General features: G+C 32.9%; 1 pseudogene; it reads left to right on the forward strand.

Moving 5' to 3' along the window:
- Window positions 1-8,627: 8,627 nt before the first annotated feature.
- LOC121222111 (DNA-directed RNA polymerase subunit beta-like) lies at window positions 8,628-10,514 on the forward strand (annotated as a pseudogene).
- Window positions 10,515-11,891: the final 1,377 nt, after the last annotated feature.

Below are 11,891 nucleotides of genomic sequence, written 5' to 3' on the forward strand. Positions count from 1 at the left end.
AAGAAATGACTCCTCCCCCAAGAATGAAGATCCCTCCACTAGTAGATAAATGATCTTCCAAACTTGTAATCCAACTAGCATCCGAATACCCTTCTAAAACTAGAGGATATCCATTATAACACAATCCATAGTTAATAGTTTTCTTTAAGTACCTAAGTACTCTATTCAAAGCTTGCCAATGCAAACTACTTGGATTACTTGTGTACCTACTCAATTTTCCAACAGCATATGCAATATCTGGTCTTGTACAAGTCATTATGTACATAAGACAACCAATTAGACTTGCATATTTCAATTGATCAATTTTCCTACCAACATTAGATACTAATTTTAATTGAGGATCCATGGGTGTAGATGCTGGTATACAATTGAAAAGATCAAACTTTTTAAGCACATTTTCAATGTAATGTGATTGTGATAAAGCTATAGTGCTTTCATCTCGGGTTATTTTAATCCCAAGAATAACATCTGCTACACTCATATCCTTCATAGCAAAGTTGTTTGACAAGAATTTCTTTGTGTTTTCTATTTGTTCCAAATCCGTGCCAAAAATGAGCATGTCATCTACATATAAGCAAATTATGACACCTTTTCCATTTTCAAATTTGCTATATATGCACTTATCGGATTCATTTATTTCATAGCCATTAGCTAAAACAACCTTTTCAAACTTTTGGTGTCATTGTTTTGGTGCTTATTTAAACCCATATAAAGATTTAACAAGCTTACATACCTTATGCTCTTGTCCTGGAACAACAAATCCTTCCGGTTGCTCCATGTACACTTCCTCTTCCAATTCACCATTTAAAAATGCAGTTTTAACATCCATTTGGTGAACAACCAAATTATATATAGAGGTAAGTGATATTAAGAGTCTAATTGTAGCAATTCTTGCTACTGGAGCATAGGTATCAAAGTAATCAATACCTTATCTCTGTGTAAAACCTTTTGCTACCAACCTTGCTTTAAATTTATCAATGGTTCCATCGACCTTCATTTTCTTTTTGAAGATCCATTTACAACCTATTGGTTTGGAACCTGGTGGAAGATCAACTAAGATCCAAGTTTGATTTCCCATTATTGAATCCATCTCATAATTTATTGCTTCTTTCCAAAAAGCAGAGTCTTGAGATTTCACTACTTCTTCAAATGTAATAGGATCAGATTCAGTATTATAACAATAAGGTACCTTATTGCATATACTTTCACCTTTTCCTTCTACAAGAAACATAATGAAATCTGGTCCAAAATCTTTCACCTTTTTAATTCTCTTACTTCTTCTTAATTCTTGACAAGATTTATCATTATTATCAATTTGTTTTAATAGAATCTCATTCTCATTTGAAGAATGAATCAATTGTTGTGGTTGTAATTGTCTTGATATAGAATTAAATCTATTTTCATCAAAAATAGCATCTCTTAATTCAATAACAATATTAATTAAAATTGAATCATTTGGTTCAATTACCCTGAACCTATATGCCTTGCTATTATGTGCATAACCTATAAATATGCATTCAATTACTCTTTCACCTAACTTTTTACGTTTAGGTGTTGGAACTTTTACAATAGCTCTACAACCCCAAACCTTCAAATAATTAAGGTTTGGTTTCCTTTTCTTCCATTGTTCATAGGGGGTTATTTTAGTTTCCTTATTAAGAACTCTATTCAATATATGACAAGTTGTTAGAACAGCTTCTCCCCAAAAACATTGTCCAAGACCTGAATATGATAAAATTGAATTTACCATTTCAGTCAAGACTCTATTTTTTCTTTCAGCTACACCATTTTGTTGTGGTGTGTAAGGGGCTGGAACTTGATGGACAATTTCAGTGAGTTTAAAATAACTTGGATTATAGTATTCTCCACCTCTATTCGATCTTAAGCACTTGATAAATGATTCACACTGAAGTTTAACTTCAGATTTATAAACTTTAAATTTATCAAGCGCTTCATCTTTTGAATGCAATAAATATACATAACAATATCTAGAACAATCATCAATAAAAGTAACAGAATATTTCTTTCCACCGAATGTAGGAGTATTATGCAAGTCACATAAATCACTATGTATCAAATCAAGCAATTTTGTTTTTCTTAACCTTAGGGAAAGGATTTCTTGTAATTTTAGTCAACATACATGTATTGCATTTTTCAATATTATTATTAAAAACAGGAATTAAATCTAATTTATACATGTAATTCAATTTTCTATAATTCAAATGACCTAATCTATAATGCCAAAAACAAAAAGATTCAACTATATAAGCAGAAATAGTATTTTTATTCTTATTAATAATATTGAGTTTGAACATGCTCTCATACATATACCCTTTCCCCACAAAAATTCCTCCCTTAGACAAAATAAACTTATCTGCCTCAAAAACAAGTTTGAAACCAAACTTATTCAATAGACTTCCAGACACTAAATTCTTCCTAACTTCTGGTACATAATATACATCATTTAAGGTTAAAACCTTTCCAGAAGTGAATTGTAGTTCAACAGACCCTTTGCCTTTAACTGCAGCGGTGGAAGAATTTCCCATGTATAAGACATTGTCATTTTCACATTGTGTGAACTTTGTGAACATGCTTTTGTCTTTGCACACATGTTTGGTTGCTCCTGTATCAATCCATCATGTATTATCATCTTGTGCCATATTAATTTCAGATATCATTGCAACGGACCTTTCGTTATTATCAGCCTTAGAAGATGATTTCTTCTTTAAAAATCAACATTCATTCTTGAAATGTCCCGGCTTTCCACAATGATAGCATGAGCCCTTTTGTTTCTTTTAGAACTTAGGTGCTCTATCAGTCTGTTTGAACTTTCTCTTGAATGGTTTAGTAGTTTGTACTTCCTCCGTAACATGTACTTTGGCATTTTCAGAATTTAGGTTCTGATCTTGTTTTTTATACTCTTCTTCAATATGAAGATGATTTGCCAAAGCCTCAAGAGATATTTCCTCTTTCTTATGTTTTAGACTTCTTTTAAAGTCTTTCCAAGGTGGAGAAAGTTTGTCTATTATGGAGGATACCACAATCATTTCATTCATTTTCATATCATATTGCTTAAATTGATTCAACATCTTTTCAATATCACGAAATTGTTCCATAACAGAACGACCATCAACCATTTGATAATTATTGAAACGACTGACAAGAAATTTCTTACTTGTAACATCTTCGGTCATGTATCTTGCCTCCAATTTGTCCCATAATTCTTTAGCAGTGACCTCGTTTTGGTAGGTGTCGAACAAACCATCAGATAAACCATTCAATATATGGCCCATGCACATGTAGTCAGCATTGTCCCATTTTTGTCTTTCTAGGGTTGCAGCAACAGATTCGTTTTCATTCTCTTCAGGTCTTGGAGTATCCAAAACATAAGCAATCTTCAAAGTTGATAATAAGAAGTGCATCTTTTTCTGCCATTGTCAAAAATTGCCACCATCAAATCGATCAAGTTTAACAAATTTGGAAGCCAACTCCCTTAGAGTTCCACTTTCATGTGTTATGGTAGTCATCATGAAATATAACCTTAAAATTGTTAGTTCAAAACTCCGGTAAGGTAAATCTCGAACACACGATCGAAACTCGAACAGAAAAAGAAGAAATAGGACAGGCTCCAAGGCGTGTATCAAGCCATTATCTTTAAGGTTATATTCGTCCCCACCTACCTTCGGTGTGAAAATGAGTTCCAAGCAAATTAACCTCGAGGATACAATGAAGCCAATGACTATTTGCGTTTTGCACTGACGAGAATAGTCCACTATGCACTAAGCAATGTATAACAAAAAACTCAATTTCTACAAAGGATTTTTGCAGTAATACTTTATAGAATAATCTAATAATATTAGAAAATGAATGAAGGAAAGAAACAATATTAGAATTTGTTGATATGATTTCCAAATGAAATCTCATTCCTATTTATAGGAATTTTCATGTCTCTTCATAGAGACATCTTTCAATAGGTGTCTTTATGAATAAATAAATAATAATAATTATTCATTTAATTTTGTAACTATTCAAATAATATTTTTTGAATAGTTATAATTCTTTTTTAAAAATCAAATGATATAACTTTTAACCAATGACCAAAAGTTTTATCTTTTGATTAATTACGCCCATTCATTTATAGTTACTGGGATACTATAAATATTTGAAAATATTCCAACATTGTGGAAGGACCTCAAGCGGTTTAAATGGTCTGTTGGGTATGTGGATCCGCCATAGAGTTTTGGAGATACTTTCACCTTGGAAGCCATAAGGATTTGGCGAATGACGAGTGACAAAGGATCGTGTGCTTCAAACCATCTGAAATCATTTCTACTAGGTTGTCTTAAATTCAACTCTTTTTTAACGCAACTACTTGTTTGGCGAGATCAATCGAATTTGGTTGATATAGCTTCATTGATTGTTTGAAAGGTGGTTGGAGCACACTGTGAGTCCGTTGTTTGAGTGGATATTATGTATTGTTTCTTATGGTAGAGGTACGTGCCACGTTCTTGGAGGGCCTTACAACATTCTTTTGCTGATCATTCTAGTTCTAAATAATCTACACTTGCTGTTTTTATGCTTTGTCTATGATCTTTTTGTTATGCTTCGAAAGTGTTTGAGGGGACTTGAAAATGTGAGGCACATTAAGAGTGAGGATCAGATTATTGTGAAGTAGATGGCGTAGCATTTGTGGATGATGACTGTAGGAAAATCAGTGGAAAGATGCTCATGTCTAGCGGTCTTGACGTGATTAGCAAAGTGTCGATTCTTAGGATTGTGAGGTTGGGCATGGTTGAAAATAGGATTCCCATACTGATTCAAATATTTGCTATCATTGATAAGAGAACTTACAAATGAGAATTGGTTGTCAAGATATTTTGGCCTATTAGAAAACAAACCCATAAAAATTGTAGCCAAAGAATTTCTAACCAAATTGACTTTTAACCTCATGGAAACGTGGCTTGAAATTGAATTGCAAAGTGGCCTGCAAATTTGCTAATTGGCCTACACAAATGATACAGCATTATCATGTTGGAAGTTTCATGAAAAATCAAGGACAAAGGATAATGATGGCAACAACTTGAATAGTCTTAGACGGCAAGGCTTGATAAAGTTTAAGTCAGTTTACTATGCTTATAAATATGTAAGTAGAGTCTTATGAAATTAATTAATGAGTGTGTGCTGAAAACGTTAATGAGCCTTGAGGAAAGAAAAGAAAGAAAAGTGTTAGTGAGTTAAAAAAAAACTAGCAGCAACTAGTATAGAGAGAAAAAGAGTTTGTATTGTGTTTATTTGGGTGTAATAAAAAAATAGCATTAGAGTTATTTTATTACGCTTCCAACCAGTGGTATCAAAGATAGGTTCGTGTCGACGTCATAATGGCAAACATGATTCAACCACAGATCTTAAAATTAACAAAGATAAATAATGGCAATTGAAGCATCCAGATGAAGGCTTTGCTCGGTTCTCAAGATTGTTGGGACGTTATCGAAGAAGGATATGTCGAGCCCGAAAATGCTGTTGCCAAAGTGACTTTGACAAATGAAGAAAAAAGAGTATTGAAATAAGCTTGTAAAAAGGATAAGAGGGCGTTATTCTTTATTTTTCAAGGAGTTGATGAATCAACCTTTGAACAAATTTCAAATGCGAAGACATCAAAGGAAGCATAGGAAATTTTGCAAAAATCCCTTTCAGGAGCGGAAAAGGCCAAAAAGGTACATTTACAAACCCTTAGAGCCGAATTTGAGACATTAAAAATGGAACCTTCAGAAAGTGTTAATGATTATGTCACCAAGTTAAAGCAATGGTAAATGAAATGAAAAGGAATGGAGAAATACTTTATGGTGTCAGAGTAATGGAAAACATTTTGCTGTCATTGACACACAAATCTGATTATGTGGTGGTTGCCATTGAAGAGTCAAAAGATTTGTCACAAATATCAATGGACAAACTTGTGGGTTCCCTCCAAGCCCATGAGCATAAAATGAATAAAAATGATCGTACTAAAAATGTAGAGCAAGTCTTGCAAAGCAAGTTGTCCTTCAATGAAAGTGGTGCTAGCAATAGTTTTGGACAAGGTACAAGCAATCATGGAGGATACCGTGGAGGATATAGAGGCAGAAATAGAGGTGGATGAGGAACACATGGATGAGGCAATCAATCATATGGTAGAGCCTAAACAAGTGAAGAATATCAAACATCAAGTCGTTGACGAGGAGTTCATGGCCAAGGTTGAGTCAGTGGTAGATTTCAACAAGGAAATAAATCTCAGGTACAATGTTATAATTGCAATAAATATGACCATTTTAGTTACGAGTGTAGATCAACTCCCAAGATGGAAGAGAGAAATCATGTAGCAACAGGTAAAGAAGAAGAAAACATGGAATCTAATGTATTCCAAACTTATAAAAAAAGTGAAAAATCAAGTAAAAATATTTGGTATCTTGATAATTGCGCCAACAATCACATGTGTGGCCGAAAAGACTTATTTTTAGAGTTGGATGAGAATATTCATGGACAAGTAACTTTTGGAGATGAATCGCACGCCACAGTCAAAGGAAAAGACAAAGTTACCATTACACAAAAGAGTAGAGAGAAAAAGTTCATATCAAATGTTTATTACGTACCAGCTTTGAAAAGCAACATCATCAGGCTTGGACAACTTTTAGAAAAAGGATATAAAGTACATATGGAAGATTTCATGTTCTCCTTAAAAAATAAGAGTGGTGAATTAATTGACCAAGTTGATGTGACACGTAATCGTCTATTCACTATTGACATTGAATCTGGAGAGGTGAAATGTATGAAGAACGCAATCAAAGATGATTCATGGTTGTGGCATTTAAGGTTCGGGCATATTGGATTTTTTGGTCTAAAGCTATTGTCAAAAGAAAATATGGTGAATGGATTGCTAGAAATTAATTCTCCTGATCAACTGTGTGAAGCTTGCATTAAAGAAAAACAACACAGACAGAGTTTTAAAGTTGGAAAAACTCGATGAGCCAAGAAACCACAGGAGATCGTGCACTCTGACATAGTAGGTCCTTTTGATATACCATCACTTGGTGGAAACAAGTACTATGTTACTTTTGTTGATGATTTTAGTAGAAAGAGTTGGTTATATCTTCTTAAAAAAAATCAAAAGCATTTGACAAGTTTATCGAGTTTAAAGCCATGGCAAAAAAATAGAGTAGACATTTCATTAATCAGAACTGATAGAGGCAGTGAGTACACTTCAAAGCTATTTGAAAGTTTCTATAAGGAGCATGAAATTATTCACCAGTTGACAACTACGTACATGCCACAACAAAATGGAGCCATTGAAAGAAAGAACCGCACTATTCTTGATATGGCAAGAAGCATGGTTAAAGGTAAGCATTTTCCAAGAACTTTCTAGGTTGAAGCTGTTCAATGTGTTGTTTATTTGTTGAACCAGTGTCCAACAAAAAGTGTGAAATACAAGACGTTAAACGAAGCTTGGAGCAATCAAAAGCCAAAAGTTGGACATCTTAAAATTTTTGGATGCATTGCATATACTCATGTTCCTGACTAGACGAAAAAGAAGCTCCACGATAAAGGAGTAAAATGTATTGTCATTGGTTATGAAAAGAGAAGCAAGGCATATAGGCTATATAAGCCTCTCACCAAGAAAGTTATTATTTCAAGAGATGTTGAATTCGATGAAGCTGATTACTGGAGATGGAGAGAAAAAGAGAAGAAAATTGAAGGATTATTTTTTAGTGATGACAAAGATGATGACTTCATTAATCAAGAACAAGGCGATGGTCAAAGCCCTCCTCCAAGTCATGTTGCAACAACTCCTACGACATCATCATCACCAACCAGCAATAGTACCAGTAACTCAGAGGAAGCACTTGCAATAATGCGTAGATTACGCAATATTTATGAGGTCATAGAACCTATATAAACAACATTATTCTATTTAATGACAGAATGTGATCCAATAACATATAAAGATGCAATTGAAGATGTTAGATGGAAGAAGACAATGGATGAAAATTACGGGAATAAGAAAAAATGACACATGAGAGCTAACAAGTATACCAGAAGGACATAGTCCAATTGGAGTCAAATGTCAAATGGGTGTACAAGATAAAGACCAAAAAAAAGGAAAAGTGGAAAAATATAAAGCAAGACTAGCTGCAAAAGGCTACAAGCAAAGATATGGTGTGGACTTTGATGAAGTATTTGTTCCGGTCGCCAGAATTGATATTATAAAGCTTCTCACTACAATTGCAGCATAAAATAAATGGAAAATTTATCAGGTGGATGTGAAGTCAACATTCCTTAATGGCTACCTGAAAGAAGAAGTCTACATTGAACAACCACCTGGATATAGCAAACAAGGACAAGAAGACAAAGTTTATCGCTTGAAGAAAACTTTATATGGACTGAAGCAAGCCCCGAGAGCATGAAACACAAGAATAGATGAATACTTTTAGAAGAACGGGTTCATGAAAAACCCATATGAGCATGCTCTATATACGAAGAAAATTGGAGTTGGAGACATCATGATCGTGTGCTTATATGTGGATGATATGATTTTCAAGGGAAACAATCCATGTATGTTCAATGACTTTCAGAAAACTATGATTAAAGAATTTGAAATGACAGATATTGGTGAAATGTCATACTTTCTTGGAGTCGAAGTGAAACAAATGAAAGATGGAATATTTATCTCTCACAAGAAGTATGCGGAACATATTTTAAGAAAATTCAAAATGAAAGATTCCAAGCCAATAGCCACACCAGCAAAACCAGACATGAAATTAAGTGTTGATTCATCCAGGGAGCTGGTAAATCCAACATTGTTTAAAAGTATCGCTGGAAGTTTAAGGTACTTGACTATCAAGTGGCCAGACATCATGTACGCAGTGGGAATAGTTAGCATATACATGGAGAAGGCAAAACAAGACCACTTAATTGCAGCAAAGGTATGATGGACCATGGTTTATTTTATACACACTCAATTTAAAATTGCTTGGTTATTTAGACAGTGATTATGGAGGTGACTTGGATGATCATAAAAGCACATTCGAATATTTATTCCATATCGATTCTGCGACATTTTCATGGTCATCGAAAAAGCAACAAATAGTATCCCACTCAACATGTGAAGCAAAATACATGGTTGTTGCAACATGCATGTGTCAAGCAATTTGGTTGAAGTATATTTTGGGTGAATTAGCTATTATACAAGAAGAACCAATCACATTTTATGTTGGCAACAAATCAACAATATCTCTTGCAAAGAATCTGGTGTTTCATAGTCAAAGCAAGCTTATCAATACAAATTATCATTTTATTTGAAAGCAAGTGAAAAATAAAAATGTAAAATTATTTTACTACAGAACAAAAGATCAATTGGCAGACATTTTTACGAAGGCATTGAAAGTGCATTGTTGGAACTAGGTTGGAACGCCAAGTGGGTCTAGATTCAGGAGTTCCCACTATAGCCGATCACGAGGGAAAGATCATTTCGACCGATACTGACAAGATTATTTTATCAGGCAATGGAGATGCTCTAGGCATTCCATTAGTTATGTATCAACGTTCCAACAAAAATACTTGTATGCATCAAACTGCTCGGGTTCGACGGGGTAAATGCATTAAAAAGGGACAAATTTTAGCGGACGGTGCCGCTACGGTTGGTGGCGAACTCGCTTTGGGAAAAACGTACTAGTAGCTTATATGCCATGGGAAGGTTACAATTTTGAGGATGCGGTACTCATTAGCGAGCGTCTAGTACATGAAGATATTTATACTTCTTTTCACATACAAAAATATGAAATTCAGACTCATGTGACAAACCAAGGTCCTGAAAGAATCACTAACGAAATACCGCACCTAGAAGCCCATTTACTCTACAATTTAGACAAAAATGGAATTGTGATGCTAGGATCTTGGGTGAAGACAGGAAATATTTTAGAAGGGAAATTAATGCCTCAGGTGGAGAAAGAATCATCGTATGCTCTAGAAGATAGATTATTACGGGCCATACTTGGGATTCAGGTATCCACTTCAAAGGAAACTTGTCTCAAATTACCTATAGGTGGGAGGGGTCGAGTCATCGATGTGAGATGGGTCCAGAAAAAAGGGCGGAAACAATTCGAGTATATATTTCACAGAAATGCGAAATCAAAGTAGGCGATAAAGTAGCCGAAAGGCATGGAAATAAAGGGATCATTTCAAAAATTTTACCTAGATAAGATATGCCTTATTTGCAAGACGGAAGACCTGTTGATATGGTCTTTAACCCATTAGGAGTACCTTCACGAATGAATGTAGGACAGCTATTTGAATGCTCGCTTGGGTTAGCAGGGAGTCTACTAGATAGACTTTATAGAACAGCACCATTTGATGAGAGATGTGAACAAGAAGCTTTGAGAAAACTAGTGTTTTTCGAATTATATCAAGCCAATAAGCAAACAGCGAATCCATGAGTATTTGAACCCGGATATCGGCATTGTGGTAATAGTAATACATGGACATAAAAATACTTTACATTTGAATCAATTATATATTTAATTATAATTTAAGTTTATATATTTCATATATCATAATACCATCAATGAATTTATATATTTTATGTGTTTCATATATCATAATATATATTAATTACTTAATTAATTATATTTAAACGTTATCAGACTTTTCAAGTATACCTTTTTAGCACATCTTTCAAACTCAACTCAACCATAAACTAATCTTTAATATTGATTCTAATAAACTAACCTTAATTTAATATTTATTCTTTGCAATTTAGCCTTGGTACTATAAAAATTAGAAAAAAAATCTTTTAATTACTTTTATTTATTTATTTCTTTTAAAAAATTATTCTTCCCTTTTCTCTTTTATTCTTCTTGTTTCTTATTCATCCAAACCTTCTTACCTCTAAAATCTTCTTTAATTAATTGAATGTCATTTTATTGACTAAAGATATAATTTTCATTGTTTCTTTTTTCTTTTTTTCTTTTCATTATGAGATCAAAGTTTAGTTTTAACTTGGTGAGTTTTATGGTGGCTAAATTTTTTTTAAAGATTTATTTATTAGGTTTATGGGTGGTTTCCTTAAATCTTGTGTAAGTGGATTGTTATGTTTATATAACTTATGCACTTTGATATATTGAAAATATGTGCTCTCAATGTAATCGGTTGAACATCAGTATTTTAGATACATAATTTATGTATGGCATGATTTCACTCACAATAATGAAATCATAGTTCGATAAAAAGAGCAAATGATATTCTTTTACTGACATTGTATGGAATATGAAAAATGAAACACGATCATGTGTCATTTTTGGAGGACAAATGATTTTATCAGTATAAAAATATGTAATGATCATTTTAATTGTGGATGATATAATGGTGATGAGATAAAAATAGATTAAATTAGGTTAATGGATTTAATATAAAAGGATCATTGATATCTATAAGGGTGACATATATGATAAGGTCATTGGACAAAAACTTAATTCAGTAGCTTTCGTAATAGTATATAATAGAGAGTTCACTCATGGCACTCTTGGTGGATTGATTTCATGATTAAATAATTCTGTAATTAATAGATGAAAGTTGTAACTTTTAAACTTTTAATGTAATTTAGTTAATAATTAAGATGTGCAATTTAGTTTAAATCATATAATTAATTTATAATAAATAGTATCTAATTTAGTTAATTATTTTGTAGGTTAAAATGTATGGCAAATTATCTCTAATCAATTTTTTTTATATTATCTAATTAATTATATTTTCAAAATTAAATTTATGTACTAAAATTGAAATACTATTCTTGTTGCATAAAATTTATTTATTTTTAAAACTTAAATAATGTATAGAGTTTTGGCAAGCCATAAGTGATTATATTT

Source organism: Gossypium hirsutum, chromosome D10 (assembly GCF_007990345.1).
Source record: "Gossypium hirsutum isolate 1008001.06 chromosome D10, Gossypium_hirsutum_v2.1, whole genome shotgun sequence".
NCBI lineage: Eukaryota > Viridiplantae > Streptophyta > Magnoliopsida > Malvales > Malvaceae > Gossypium > Gossypium hirsutum.